Source organism: Typopeltis vanoorti, chromosome 22 (assembly GCF_054136105.1).
Source record: "Typopeltis vanoorti isolate ZY-2024b chromosome 22, IOZ_Tvanoo_1.0, whole genome shotgun sequence".
NCBI lineage: Eukaryota > Metazoa > Arthropoda > Arachnida > Uropygi > Thelyphonidae > Typopeltis > Typopeltis vanoorti.
In genome coordinates, this window is record NC_143570.1 from 30,294,443 (window position 1) to 30,310,052 (window position 15,610).

General features: G+C 38.3%; 1 protein-coding gene across 5 annotated transcripts in view; it reads right to left on the minus strand.

Annotated features, from left to right (window-relative positions):
* The window catches only part of LOC150094270 (protein DOP1A), a 613,349-nt gene that overhangs the window by 433,269 nt on the left and 164,470 nt on the right, over positions 1-15,610 (minus strand). The gene's annotated exons all lie outside the window — the stretch shown is intronic.

Genomic DNA, 15,610 nt, shown 5'->3' on the forward strand with positions numbered 1-15,610 from the left:
CACTTGGCACCACTAGTTTCTTTTATTTTCGAAAAGTTCGGTTTCTTTTTGGATAGAGGACGTATGCTGATAAAATGCTCGATGATGAAAGTTTATTTTTCACTTGGTTAGAATATAATAAATTTAGTTTAATCCTTTATCCAAGTGCGAGCAAACAAAGTTTGCGCCTGAAAGTATCTTCAGGACTGAGGTAAGGTGGTACACACCAGGGCAACTCATTGCAAAGGTGGAGCAAGCCACCAATACTCCTGTCTCAGTATCTCCTATAATGCAAAACACATCTCCTTGCGGATATGTCTAATGTTATGCATTAAGGGAAGGGCCACTACCCAGACTAGTTTCGACCTTTATTGAGGTCTCTTCAGTGGGAGCCAGGCCCAAGCTGAGATACCAGGCAGAAGCATTCGCAGGTCATCTCTACCTATAGAAGTTGCCAAATGGTGTGCCACCCATTTTTAATAAATTACTCTGGATTTAGAGAAAGATGTTGAAAGTTTATTTTTCACTTGGTTAGAATATAATAAATTTAGTTTAATCCTTTATCCAAGTGTGAGCAAACAAAGTTTGCGCCTCAAAGTATCTTCAGGACTGAGGTAAGGTGGTACACACCTTACCTCAGTCCTGAAACCCTCCCTTAATGCATAATATTAGACATATCTGCAAGGAGATGTGTTTTGCATTATAGGAGATACTGAGACAGGAGTATTGGTAGCTTGCTCCACCTTTGCAACGAGTTGCCCTGGTGTGTACCACCTTACCTCAGTCCTGAAGATACTTTCAGGCGCAAACTTTGTTTGCTCACACTTGGATAAAGGATTAAACTAAATTTATTATATGATAAAATGCTCGTTCAATAATTCCACTATATCCTTTGCAGCTGTTATTCTGCTGCCAACAGTGTTAATCTGTCATAATTATTCTTTCTCTTGCTTGCCATGTAGCAGAAAAATTTCCTGAATTAACCTTAGCCTGACCAGCCAATCTCCTCTCATGGTGCACCTAATCTATCTTTACCATGCTTGTCACCTTTCTAGCTTGCACTTTATACTCTTCATGGATCCGATCACCATCAACTGTCTTGTACCTCCTCCATAACATTTTCTTTTCCAGCAGAGCTTGCTTGATTTTGCTGTTCATCCATTTCACTCCTAATCTATTTGCTTGCTTAATCCTTGGTGTGAAGTCATACATTGCTTTTTCAGATACTGCCTTGTGAGTTTCCATGCATTATCAACATCTTTTCCACTCAGCTCATTTACCCAATAAACTGATGCTAACTGACTACAGAGCTTCTTATAATTACCTGCTTTATATTTCCACATGTATTCATTTTTGGCAGTAACCTTTTCTTGTTTCATCACTTCCCAAACAAGTACCTCAGATCACTCTCACCAACTGTCAGCAGTTTCAACACTTCATTAACAAGCCGGCCTAGTGGAAGTGGTTAGCGTATCTGCTCTCCCACCAAAAGGCTGTGGGTTCGAATCCCATGGTGGGGATGGATGTTTGTGATTGTCTGTGAAAATAATAGTGGCAGTGGTTGGCGTTGGATGCCGTTGGTGTAGATGATGAAGGTAGTTGCGGTTGTTGGAGTGGTGGAGATAGAGAGTTGTAGAGTAGGTGCCCTCCCTCAATGAGTCTTTGGACTCCCTGGTGGTGTTATGTAATAATAATAATAATAATAATAATAATAATAATAATAATAACTACATCTTATGAAGTTATCACCAAATCCAAAACATTAAAGCCTCTAGTTGCTTCAATCACATGCTGCTTAACATACTTATCTCTCAGAAATTCCACAAACTTGCACTCCTTGTTTCCATACACTATCTCCTCCTTCCATTCTATATTCTTGTAATTAAAGTCTCCCATAAGGATCATCATCTTTTTACATGCTCAACTAATTTGCCTAAAATGCTTCACAATCAGTATTCTCTGCATTCCCTGGCCTATAACAGCATCCTATCAGATATACTAACCTGTTTATTTCAACTTCATGCCACACACATTCAAAATCTGTGTATGCAGTATCAACTTCCTCACTTTGCAGATACAATTCCTTTAAAATCATTAACAGAACCCCCCCCCTCCTCTTTTCACATTTCTATCTTTCCAGAAAATTATATATCCTTCTAATTCTATTCCCAAGATCACATCCTCCTCAGACAACCAAGTTATCCAATGAGAGAACTATGAGGATAACAAAATGAGAGTTTGAGGGTTGACTTTCATTATCTCCCTTCTTGATAATGGATTGAAGAGAGACTTTCCTTCCTGTAAAGTGGATGCTAGATAAGTGACAAAGATGACACAGCTTAAGTGTTTATTATGGAGTACATCAACCACCTAAGTCTAGTAGGATTTTTTTTCCAACTAGCCCACATTAGAATTTTGTCCTTTCAGCCTGTACATATTTATTTGCAATTGACCTTATAGAATTCCATGTATAGGAATGACAAAAAACCACTTGGAAGGTATCCTTAGTATGATAAGGAAGAAATGATTTGGCTAGATAATCTATCTGTAGGAAAAGAATGAACCAAGTGATCACCTGGAAGAGAGAGGAAGGATGAAGAGCAAACAACAGCGGAACCAGATAGCACAGCTGTTATTTGAGCAGGAGGTGATATTTTTCCATTTGACTCTTTCAAGCTGTAGTGTATTTAAGCATGAAGCTGGAGTTTTTATTTCATACCACTTGGCATAAGATAAAAACTCCAGCCTCGTTTATGTGTGTTTTTTGCTACTTTGGAACTTGTCGGACAACCAAAGCTTGGGTAGTGATTAGACCTTTACATCCATTTGGAATGAAACGGATATTAAGGCTTCAACTAAATAAAAACTGTCTCAGACATAGCAGCTGTTTGAATTGGGAAAAAAAGATAACATTAATGGGATCACGGAAGAAGTGTAGAAATCACAGATTTATGCCATTTGGCCCCATTATAGGGTCGAATGTTTTTACTAAGAAAAAGATCATGGATAAAGTTATGGTGTTTTATCACATAGGGGGGGGGCTGACATTATTATTATTATGTGACACCTCCAGGGACTCCAAAGACTCATCAAGCAAGGGCACCTTCTCTGCAGCTCTCCATCTCCACCAACTACAACTAACCGCAACTACACCACCGCCATCTCCACAGACAATCACAAGCATCCATGCCTGTGGCAGGATTTGAACTCACAGCCTTTTGGCTGGAAAGAGGATATGCTAACCACTAACATCTAGTATACTTTTTGAAAGGAAAAGAACTATTTAAGAAAAGAACAAAGTTGTTGGGAATATGTATTATTTGGTATTCTGGTGGGTAAATGGACACACTCTCTCTTTCTCTATTACATGTAGCTTCCAAGTACTGATTAACATTTATATTTATATTTTTATATCAATATTCATATTTACATTTATATTTTTACATTTATGTGTACATATTTCGACCTTAACAGCCTTATTTATATTTTTATATATACATATATTTACACCATATAATTCACACAATATCAGTAATTTATATTACAGTAAAATGACTGGAAGTTGATCTTATTGGCAAAATTAATTAATTCTGAGTAATACTTTTGGATAAGCCTCTGTTTTGACACTGACCACTATTGTCTCCAGAAGTGATAACGTGTTGTAGTAGGGGCATCCAGATGGGGTCCAGTAGTTGACAGTTGTAAAGTATGTGACTGACAGTCTGTTAAAGGTGGAGACAACAAATACACAATGGGAATTCCAGGATATGGAATATGTGTAGGTAGTGTCTTAATTTTCCATGTCCTGTTAGTAGCGTGGTTAAACCTGGAGAGATTATGTGTTTTTTAAGCAGGAGTCTGCTTCTGATAATTGGCAAGAATTCTTTTGTTATTGATCCATTTTTTGATGTTTTCCACTCTTCTTCCCACAAGTTTGGGCTTATTTCTTTTGGAAGTGTTTTTATAACAGATTTTGAGTACTTTTGGTAACTTGTTCCTAGCCTTTCATTTATAGCCACTTCTTCAGCCAACTGATCCACTCTCTCATTTCATGCTACCACAGTATGAGCCTTCACCCAGCAAAACTTTGATTTCCCATCCCTCTAGAGTGAGATTCCAAACCAGATTTCTTGTCTGTTCTGATTTTTTATTCCATCTATAGTGCTTCTAATGTCACTGTAAATTGTTGCTGCATTTTGATGAGAGGTGTTGAGGTCTAATTCCCAGAGATATGTAAGTGAATAAACTATAGAAAGTTGTTCTGTTTAGTTGTTGGAACAGAAGGGATGCAGTCCAGAGCAGTGTTCTTGTATAATGAACTATCTGTAATATGCAATTCCCTTCAGCTTTGCTTCCATCAGTGTATATATGGAAAATGTCACTTTCAGAGCTTTCCTTCTCCTTAATATATGTTTTCTCTGCTGGGTGAGGCCACCTACTTCAGTGAAGTGAATGTTCATAGCAATTTGGATCAATGTTGGAATTTTCATATTTCATTACATCATCCAGAAGTGACCTCATATATAAGAGAGAATTCTTGCATTTTCAGGCAGACTGGTGTTAGACCAGCAATAACAAAAACTACCTCAAAAGATATTTTCCAGTATCCTTTAATTATTAGTATGTCTATAAAGCGTTGAACTCTGTTTGGCTTTTGTCAGTTTTCCTTTGATTTTAATGCATGTTTCCAGGCAGGTGCAGCATAAGTTATCAGTGGTAGTATAGCTACCACTAAAACAATATATACTACCAGTATATATTGTTTTCAGTGCTCGTTGGCCTAATCCCCACTTTATCCTTGCCGACTTAGCTAGGAAAAATATTATCATTGGAAAGAGCTTTGACTTTTGTTTCAGTAGTGAAAGGAAGTCTTAGTCTGCGCAGCTAATCTAGTGGCTATGAGCTTCGCAACCATATGCCTGGGGAAGGAGTGTCCTAGGTTCGATTCCCATCGACAACATGAGGAGCTTAAGGATCTTTCTCAGCCATAGCCAAATTAGCCGATCTTGGGAGTGAACAGCAGGATTCCCCCCCCCCCCCAGTTTATCTGGGGGTTTTCATCCTGCAAGCAGGCAAACCAGCCCCGTGAACACACGCTGCAGTGAAAAATACATTTCCCCCTCAGCAGCAGGCTTGGCGACAGGCCAGTTGGGGGTTGTACTAACAAAAGTTATATCTATGAAACGCAGACCCTGCAATGGAAGTGGGGAAAATGTGCAGAGGAAGAATGAAAGGAAGTCTTAATGGCAAGTCATACTGGATGCACCAGAAACCTGGTCCACAGCAGGAATCTTGTGGACAGTTGCATTTGACTTCTTTCGTTATAGCTGTGTGTGTGTGTGTGTGAGAGAGAGAGAGAGAGCGCACAAGCACCACATCTGTGACAGAAGGAATCATGCAGAGTTAGTTTGGACATGAGCAATGGACACTAGTTTTGTAGCTGCACATTTGGACCAATAATGGAGAGATGATGAACAATATATATAGACTCCAACAATCACTTATCAATTAGGTCTTTCATTTGTAATGCAGTGTGCTTACAACAAAGGTTAACTAGTTAAATCAGTGTCTATTCCAGAAAAGGGATATTTTCACCGGGGATAAAAAGGGTCATCCATTAATTAATAGGTCTAATGCATTTCCTCCAATAATTTGACCATAGAAATTAGTCCTGAAGGTCATTTTACTTGGTATTGTTTTAATTCCAAAGGATATGATGGTAAGAGTAGCTAAGGAAAGTTTGTTCATAGGAAAGAAAACTTGGTGTTAATTGCATAAAGGTGAAGAAAACTCTCAACAATCAGTGATACCATACCAAGATGGAAGCGCAGTAAGTCAACTGCAAATGTATCCACAGTGGGCGATCCACCATACTCACCAAACATGAGCATAGGGTGCTACAAAGGATCATATGTTAAAACTGTCAATCATCAGCTGACATGTTGAATGCAGAGTTCAGGGCATCAGTTGGCACACGAATCTAAACAAAAACATCCAGAATTGAGGCTCATAACATGAGTTTCCATGGTAGGACTGCAATATGCAAGCCCCACATTACCCGAACCAACATGCAGCATTGTCTTCAATGCAAAGTGCATATACAATGGAACATGGAAGTTCGGAAAGCTGTGTAATGGAGTGATGAATCATGTTACACCCCCTACCAAGCAGATAGATGAGTGTGGGTGTGACAGAAATTTGGAGGTGGCAGTGTAATGGTCTGGTCCTATTTTTGCTTATTTGACCTTGGACCTCTGTTTGTGGTGCCATGAACACTGAACTCCTAGAGGTATCTTAACATTCATAATATTTTTAGTCTCTCTAATATAACTAAGAGTCCAGTTGCTCAGTTCTCTATAACAAGGAAATGCATTCCTTGTTATAGAGAACTGAGACTCAGACTCAGCTTTGCTAGATAATCTGTTTAAGTATTCTCTACAGCATGAAGGATTATTTGATTATCGCACCTTCTAAAGGACAGAACAGCCAAATTGCACTTCTTATCCATGTTCTTTCAACAGGTGGATTGAATCGTATCCAGATTTATCTGGACGTATATATACATCCTGACCGGTTGGAAGGTTAAGGAGCCTTTGGAGTGTTCTGATTTGGACCTGGTGGGATTATATTCAATAGGGAGGGAGGTAGACTGATCTAACAATAAAGAAGTAAGCTTACCTGTATAGTCTGTTTGGTTGAGAACCACAGTGGCATTTCTTATCTGCTTTGGTGATTATTATTATTTCTCTGTTGTTCTTCATTTTTTGTATATTCTTCTTTATATTCTTCCTTGGATAGGTTAGTTTTTGGTGGTTTTGCTTTGGTCAGAACACCGCCTACATCCAGTCTGATATTGTTGGAAATATGGTTGGGCAGGTTGTGGATTCCACGTATCATAATTTCTATCTGTATCATAATTTCTTCAGACAGTATTTTCCTTGGAGCTAAGGCAAAATTGTGGCCAAGTGCAAGTGTGCTGAGTGCTTCAGGCTTCAACATAACAGAGGACAGGTTAATTACCATGCTGAGCGGTAGTTGGTGTTCGGAGATAGAGTTCCTTTTCAGATTTTCAAATTTTTTGATGTGCCAACATCGTATTTTCTGGAATCCTTTATCTGCTGAAGCGCACAAGATGTCATAGAGAATCGTCCAAAAGTCGTGTTTCAGAGTAGTGACAAGCTCTTCTTCTAATGCACAAATAGCCTCATTGAAGTCAGCCAACAGAATGCGGGTTGCGGCAATTTGTTTGCATAGTAGGGTGAAGCTAGTGCACTTATAAATGCGGAGAGCCTTCTGTGAAGAGAAGTGGTGCTTTAATTTCACACAATTTGGGATTACTTTATTATCCAGGCAGCATTTTAAGAAAGTCAAACGATTTAGTTCTCTTGATATCTTCAGCTTGCTTGTGATAGAATCTCCATGGATGATAGTAATTCTTGTTGATAAGCTTATACGTTGGTAACACATGACTAAAAATTATTAGTCATGTATTACCAACGTATAAGTTACATTGTTACCAACAATGTAACATTGCCGACATATACTTCCTATATTTCGGCAATGTTACATTGCCATCTTCATGGGACCATAAAACTGATACATGCATGCAGGCACTAACAATGAACAAATGAGGCCAAAGAGAGTAACTAATGTTGTTTCTAGAGTCCTTTAGGACTCGAGGAACAACGAGTCCTAACACACGAGGTATCATTGCAAACATAAATGATCTGCTATTCCTAACCGAACCCTCCAATTGGCAACCTCCCAACTACAGGTCATCTCAACTATTCCAAGAATGAAAGCACACATTCTGCAAAAAGGGAATTATGTATGCTTTCATTAAATCCCGTATCCCTTGTTAAAGGTTGTCTAACTTGAAATCCCAGCTTTTCAATCTGCTTGGCTCAAGATTTTGGTTGCCCTCCTGTTCTTTATAACTGGATTGCCAGCTTCCTTTTTTGCTTGCTCGCTGCAAGTGTCAATTCTAGAGTATCTCTGGATTATGTAGTCTCTCACCTACACTCTTCCTCCTTTACATCAATGACCTTCACTCTCTCTCTCTGGCTTCAAATCTTATTCATAGTTTTGCTGATAAGAGTACTCTCTATTCCTCTTCTTCATTCAAGAAACCCTGTAGTAGTCAAATGAGTAAAAGCATCAGATCTTCCATAACAATGATTTAAATACTGCTCACCTCACCATTCTCAAGTGGGGTGAAAACAACTTAGTAAATTTCAATGCTATTAAAACTCAGTCTTGTCTTATTACCAACTTCACACCCACTTACTTTTGATAATGTTCCAATATGATTTCAAGAAATCATATTGGAACAGTCAACCCAACAATGGCCTTGTTCGGTTGACTGTCACATCCACTTTATTTTGGCACAAGCATATTACATCGATAGTCCTCCTTAGTCTCTAAAAAACTGTTCATTTTTGTTCAGAACACCACTTCTCCTCTGCTCAACTCCTGACACTTTATAAGTCTCAGATTCAACTCACCATGGAATACTGCTCCCACATTAGGAGTGGTGCACTCAAAACTTCACCAAGAATTCTTGATGATATGCAGAAGCAGGCAATCTGCTTAATTGGTGACCTCTCTCTCACACACACACTCCCTTCAGTCACATTCCTATAGGTGGCATTCTGATTCTTCCATGCTTTCATTGAAATAGAGCAGCTGCTGGTCAGCACTCACATCTATCCAAATCCAAACATGAACTTCTTGTCATTTTCCTTTATCATCCACCTCTTTTCTTTAGAACAACCACATACTGTTCTTCCCAATGAATACAATCCTTCACTTTTAAGAAACATATTAACAGATTACTTTTTTTTCTTCTTAATCACTTGCTCACACATGACACCCTTGTTATTGGGCTTCTTGTGACTGTTCATGTGTGGGATCCATGTTAGAGGATCAACGGAGTAATACAACACTGGGAAAAGATTAAAACCTTTATTCAGTTCTTCCAATATTTTGTCTCAGTCAGAGAGATGTCTTCAGGAAGTAGAATATGAAACTTGTAACACACATACACAAAGGTAACACACAACTAAGTGAAATACATGGACGAAAGACAAGAGAACTAACTAGGTGGAATACTCTCTGTGAGCAACTCCTTGGAGCCTCAGATGTAAACTGGGATCTCAAAGGTTTAGCATTTCATATATTTTGGGAAGTTTTATGCATCCATATTATTTAGATTATGCTGATTTCTGAAGGCAGCTGCAGTTTTAAAAAACAGTCTTTGTCTAAAGGTGCTGTAAAGGAGCATGGTGGTTTCTTTCCAGTTGTTTCTGTCAATAGTATCTAGAGCATAGTCTGCAAGCCCTGACTGACCATACTCATGATTACAGATGATTTTTTGTGCTCTTCTATGCAGATGGTGGCTGATCTTCTTGTATGTCCACAGTAGGCCAACTTGCAGGAACAAGGAACTCTATATACACCAGAAACTGAGAGAGTAAGAAGTCGGTCCTTAAAATCAGGCCCTCAAAAATCAGCTAAATCTGAATAGATGCATAAAACTTCCCAAAATATAGAAAATACTAATCCTTTCAGATGACAGTTTACATCCAAGACCTCCAAAAGGTACCCACCCAATTAGGACTCTAGTGTTTTATCCAAGTATTTCACTTAGTTTTGTGTGCTGTTCGCTTCCCTCCCTTCCTCCCTCCCTCTCTCTCTCTGTGTATGTCACAAGCTTTATATTGTAATACCTGAAGATTGTCTCTGTGACAGATGAAATTTTGGAAGAATTAAATTAATCCTTTCTCAGTGATGTTTTACTCCATTAAGCCTCCAACATCAATTCCTCCCAGCACTTAAAAGATTAAAAAGAGAAAGAAAAAGATAAACAAAATAATTCCCACCAAAAAGAAAAAAAACTGACTTCTACATCCATTTCTTCATCTACATTCATGGTATAAATGCCAACATAAGTGACATGCACTGACACATACAGAAATTCACTCTTGTTTTTGATTGAACTTCAAACTGTCAAACAGTCCTATAACAATCACTGTACACATCACATGTCCAAACTATATCCTGTATGATTCTTTAATCACAAGCATGGTACTTATTCATTTGCATAGTTTGATAATATACTCTGCCACAGAATGACTAACCCAAATCTACTCATTCTGATTTTCTGTCTAATTAAGTTTTCCTTGTGTCGTTTGGTAACATTCATTTGCTGTCTCAACCATTCCTGAAATTCTGAACTACACCTTGAGCTCTTTAACTTCTTGTCTACGAAGCTTAATTCTGTGCACTCCATTACCAAAACAGTGAATTCATCTTCCTTGATACATTTAACTTTTCTCAAGGAAGATGATTTCACTATTTGGATATTGCCTAAATTGCTTCCTTTTTTTACATTGCCACTGAACAAGCTAGAACAGACACATTTGCTGTAGCCAATGATCTAATGCAAACTATGCATATACCAACCAGAACAGCAGATAACCTTCTCCACTCTCCCAACATCCTTGATCACTCCTTAAACAGCTGGCCGTCCAAAACATAGCATAGAGCAGCGGTTCCCAAACTTTTCTTATGATGGAACACTTCATAAATCCTGAAATTTTAACGGAACACCTTGATTAGAGTCGAGTATCATTGGTCTCATATTCAGTGTAAAGCTAAGTGCACACCATCACCAAAGCAGGCTGTATCGCATAGCAAAAATGTGACAGCACACACTACAGACATGCCGGGCCACATTGCATCACACTGACCTTGCTTGTGACTGCACGTTTCATAGAATAGATACCTCCATACTTCACTCATGCTCGGAGGTGTCAACAGAGCATGAGTGAAGTAGAGAGTCAAGAAGTAGAGAGTCAAGACTGAGCGCACACTAGCCTTAATAGCACAATCCACACACAAAGTGAGGAGCGCTTGATTTACAAACATGTTTTGAACTTGTCGCAGCATTTAAAACCATTCCAAGCTCATATTAATTTTGATAATTTTTCACGGAACACTTATTCACTTTCCGCGGAACACAGTTTGGGAAATCCTGGCATAGAGGTTACCTCACCTGTAAGTCATTCAGTCCATCACCCTGTGCAAGTTTTCTATACTATGGAACACCCTTTCTTCAGATGCTCTCAACCACATGAATAGAATTAAAACAGTAACAAGGAAGATGAACTTCAGGACAGCTATTTTCTATGGTCAATTATTGTTTCCACTCTACTGATCCAAAAACTTCCTACAATCAGATTATAAAAATTATCCTTCATGTTGCAACTTGTGTAATACACTGTTATGTGGTTTGCGACATTACTGATAAGAAATGAGCTGACTATCAAAGCACTGAATTCTGCTAAAGTAGAGAAAGTGAATCGGTCAGCTTGCTCAATTTTCCATCATGATATCTATATGTAATATATATAAAGTTAAACAAGCAAAAAGGTTGATATCATGGGGAAATGGTCAGTCCCATACAAAGTGTCTTCAGTTTTCCACTTTAGGGAAGAGGGATGATGAGCACACCATTAAGTCAATGACAGAAAATGTTTGGCAGGCAAGTGAAAGGTGATGCTTCCAGTTTTCAAGAGGAGAGAGAGAGATTGTTGTTATCGAGCAAATGTTCAGCAAACTTTTTCTATGGTGCATGTTCAGGCACTACCCCAGAGTCTTGTGTCTATTTAAATCCTCCACTGAAAGGGGGAGGGTAACTGCATATCACATCATCCAGGTCACTGAGAAAGACATCTGTTGCAGGAGGAAAGTAAATGTAGAATACTATTATCAGAGTTCCAAATGAGTGTCAGATGGCCAATGCTTCTAAGTTGATATTAAGTGGAACTGGCTGAAAGGGGATATGGCTCCCCACTATGATGGTGATTCCTCCATGGGCAGACCCATATCCTGTCCTTATGAACGATAGTTGCATTTCATAATGCCCATCATCACAACACTTTAGGTATGTTTCCCGAAGGCAGAAGCATATTGTCATATACTTCTGCAAGACCGCTTCAACACTGCTGATGTTTTGTCAGCTATGACAATTCCATTGTGTATTTTCCACTTGGCTTCCTATGTTCAGAGATTTTGTTTCCATTAGTCTTAGATTTTTTTCTCTTTCAAGAATTGTGGATGGCCAATGTCCATCATTTTAACTTCATCAGGAGAAATATCCGAGACATATTGGACTTCATTTAGGGCACTAGATAAATTAACTGTTTTATCTTCCTGTGGGAGAAGCAGAAGTATCCATGCTATCTGTTAAAAAGTCATGTATTTGGAGGCAATGTCATCCATCTGTTGTAGAGTACATTCCATTATTTTTTTAATAAGAGGATTTTCAAGTAGTGGGACCATTTTTGGTCACACTACTTGAAAAAGTCATAAAAAGTGAGTCCTTCCTCAAAGGTGGTAGCAAGCATGTCACACCATTTAGAAGTAGTAGTTGTGAAAAGGTACAATTCACACGTATGTCAACAAAAATTTTCAACATCTATCTCTTATCCAGAGTATTTTAGTAATAAGGTGTGACACCTTTTGACTACTTGTATGTGGAAATATGATTTCTGCATTACTTCGAACTTGGTATCACTTCTGGCTCCCACTGATGATGAGACCTCAATAAAGGTTGAAACTAGTCTGGATATTTGAGCTAAGTAATCCAGTTGTGAAGTTACTTCACATGCAAACTTTGCTTGCTTACACTTGGATAAGCTATTGATTGAAAAGGTTTAGCTGCTGTTGCTGAGATAATAGCAAAAATTTCTCTCGAATCTATAATAACTTTGGGATCAGCAACAACACATCCATTATGTTACAAGGTAGACAAGTGGTGTGTTTTAGATCTACCATCCATTTTCCAGATTTTATCCCATACCATTTTTACAATGCTTGTTTGATGAATCGATGATGTAAATTATATCCAAGTTTATTTTTCACTCTGACATCTCACATAACATGCTTTGAACCCATGCATGTTTAAACGCTGTTTTTGGCTGATTGGCAGTCTAGGTTTCACCAGAGTTTTGGATAAAGTGGAACTCAAAAAGTTTGCATGTGATGTTTTTGGAATTGTGGCTGTTGCTTCCTGGACAACACAATCTGTTACATATGTTATTGTTTCACTGATAGGTGTTTCACTGACTGCTAGAGCATTAAATTTTGCTAGAAGGGAAAAAGTACTCCAGTCAGTCCTATAGAAAATTGGCCAGGAGTACTGGCCAATTTTCTACACAAGTATTCATGTAAAAGAATATGCTTCCTGTGAAGACACAGTGAAAATAACAGAAAAATGATTGCTTCTGCTTCAACATCCAAATAAGGCAGTAGAAAAATGGCAGGGGAGCAGATTGTAAGATTAATTGCAGAATATGAGTGGGTAGGCTATATAAGAGGGTATTAATGCCATTATTAAAAAGGAAGGGGTCATGATTCTCAAGCATTGGCTGAATGATATAACCTCATGCATCATGCTGGCACTACCCCCATTGAGAGTGTTGTGACCATTAAAGTCACCCATAAAGGAGTATGTGCTCAGGCAGTTGCAATATACGGTTATGAAGGTCAAGCTCACTTAACTCAGAATCCAATGGTAAATAATTTTTTTTTTTGTGGCTCTAGAGAAAGCTACTGACTCAATGAAAAAGGAAAAGTTGGTCTTGTTGGGGATCTAAATAGCAGAGTAGGAAGTGATTGTCAGACATACAAAAATATTTTAAGAAAATTTGGAGAAAAGAGCAAAGCTAATTTATTTATTTATTTATTTGTATGGAGTTTCCGCTCATTTTCTCCCCCGTCCCTATTGGGGTGATTTGAGCCCCATCATGGGTTAAGTATTTATGGCTGTAGATGCGTGTGTGTGTTCATGGGGCCAGTTTGTTGGATAAAAAACCCTACTACCCGTGCCCAAGACGGCTAACTAGGCTTATGGCAGAGGAAGATCCTCAAATTCCTCATGTCTTTGACGGGAATCGAACCTGGGACACTCCTTCCCCAGGTTCGATTCATATGGTTCATATGGTTGTGAAGCACATAGCCACTAGGCTAACCATGCAGACAGCAAAGCTAATAATAATCTCAAATACCTGTTGGATTTCTGCTCAGGACATGGACTGGTTACTACTAACACCATCTTCCAACATAAAAATGTGCACAAACTCACATAGAGAGAAGAGGCAAGGAATAAGAAAAGTCTCATTGACTATGTTATTGTTGACAGTGGTGTTTTCTCCCTGGTGCAGGACAACAGAGTGTACAGAGGATTTGAAATTGGAAGTGATCACTATTCAGTCTTGAGCAGGATAAAATTGAATTTCATATTGAAAAGAATAACATGTAACAAAGTTTTAAAGCAAATAAAAGTTGAGCAGCTCTCAGATGTGAACTGTAGACTAAAATACACAAAGATTATTGAAAAAAAAAATGAAAGAGTTTGAGAAGAGGAACCAAACCTTGGAGATTCAGTGGCAAACCTTGAAGAGAACCCTGATTGATTCAGCCATGGTGAGGTTGTCTGCAAGGATAATAAATTCAGAACTCCATGGTGGACACAGGAAGTAAAAGAGGAAGTGAAGGAAAAGATGAAAGCATATCAAAAGTTCCCGACAAATAAGTCAGCTTGTGCTCTTAGAGAATACAGAGATAAATGTAAGAAAGCTAAACACTGTGTAAAACTAGCTAAACAAAAGTCATAGGAGAACTTTAGCAAGAACATAGAAAATAAATATCAAGAAGGTGGCAAAATATTCTGGAGGTTGTTGAAGAAGCTCAGAAATGAAGGAAAGAATGCTGTAAAAGGAATTAGAGATGATAAAGGTGACATGAAAATGGGAGAAAAAGATTTCCTTGAAGTATGGATTAATTACTTCGAAAAATTGCTAAATGAAACAAGCAGTGATAGCACAGTGGTAAAAAACACTCAACAGGCATGCAGTCAGGAATACATATCCATACTTGAAGTAGAAAAAGCCATCAAAGGCTTGAAATGTGGAAAGGCAGCAGAAGTAGATGATATTCGACCAGAAATGCTGAAGTATGGTAGTATAAAAGTCTTACAGTAGCTGCACTGCATAATTCAGAAGACGTGGACAGAGGGATGAATTCCTGATGATTGGAGGAGAGCTCTCATAGTACCCATATATAAAAAGCGAAATAAAACTGAATCCGAGAATTACAGAGGTATTTCTCTACTGAGTGTTCCTGGCAAGAACTATGCAAGTATACTTGAGAAACGGTTGTGAAGAATTGTGGAGGAAAACTTTGGTGAAGAACAAGCTGGATTCAGGCCAAATAAAGGCTGTGAGGATCAGATCTTCACTTTACAACAAACAGTCGAGAAATCATGGGAGTATAACAAAGATCTGTATTTAAGTTTTGTCAATCTGGAAAAGGCATATGACAAGGTGCCAAGAGAGAAGCTATTCAATATGCTAGAGTTATATGGTGTCAATGGGGCATTATATCAAGCAATACTTAGTCTTTATTTGAGTTGTAAATCAGCAGTTAGGATTGAAGGAAGTACAGGAATATGGTTTAATGTTAAATCTGGTGTGAGACAAGGATGTACATTATCCCCTCTGTTATTCATTATCTATATGGATCATATTATGAAGGAAAGCGGTATTAAAGATGATATCAAAATTGG